At 38.6% G+C, this 417-nt stretch overlaps 1 protein-coding gene across 1 annotated transcript in view; it reads left to right on the forward strand.

Moving 5' to 3' along the window:
* Positions 1 to 220: 220 nt before the first annotated feature.
* Positions 221 to 417, forward strand: part of PCM1 (pericentriolar material 1) — an 87,804-nt gene continuing 87,607 nt past the window's right edge. Inside the window, exon 1 of the mRNA XM_015565315.1 lies at positions 221 to 402. The gene's annotated coding sequence lies outside the window, so the exon portion shown is untranslated. The remainder of the gene's footprint in view (positions 403 to 417) is intronic.

Here is a 417-nt window from a genome sequence, read left to right on the forward strand (position 1 = left end):
AATAGTCCGAGTGACCGGAAGCTAAGTCTGCAGGGTGAGCGCTGGCGCGGGTCTTTCCGTGGTAATTATATTCCAGGGTAGATGTTAGGGCTGGGCATGGCTGTGTGGTGGCATCTTGCAAGTTTGGAGGATTTAAACAATTGTGTCTATCGCATTGCTTCCCAAAAGGATTAAAGTAACTTGGGTTTAAAATATTGGTAAATTGGATTTTTCTTTTCTGTTGATCTTCTAAACATATTTTAGGTCTAAACAACATAGTACTTGTTGTTCTGTACTTCCCAGTATAAAGAATTTATTAAAGTCTTTTTTTTTTTTTTACTCAAAAGCAGACAACAGCTTTGAAGTGTGAAGCAGAAAAGAGCAATTTCTGAGCTGCAAATACTAGTTTCCAAGCAGGTAATTTGACCCCATCCTATG

Source organism: Myotis davidii, unplaced genomic scaffold (assembly GCF_000327345.1).
Source record: "Myotis davidii unplaced genomic scaffold, ASM32734v1 scaffold71, whole genome shotgun sequence".
NCBI classification, from domain to species: domain Eukaryota; kingdom Metazoa; phylum Chordata; class Mammalia; order Chiroptera; family Vespertilionidae; genus Myotis; species Myotis davidii.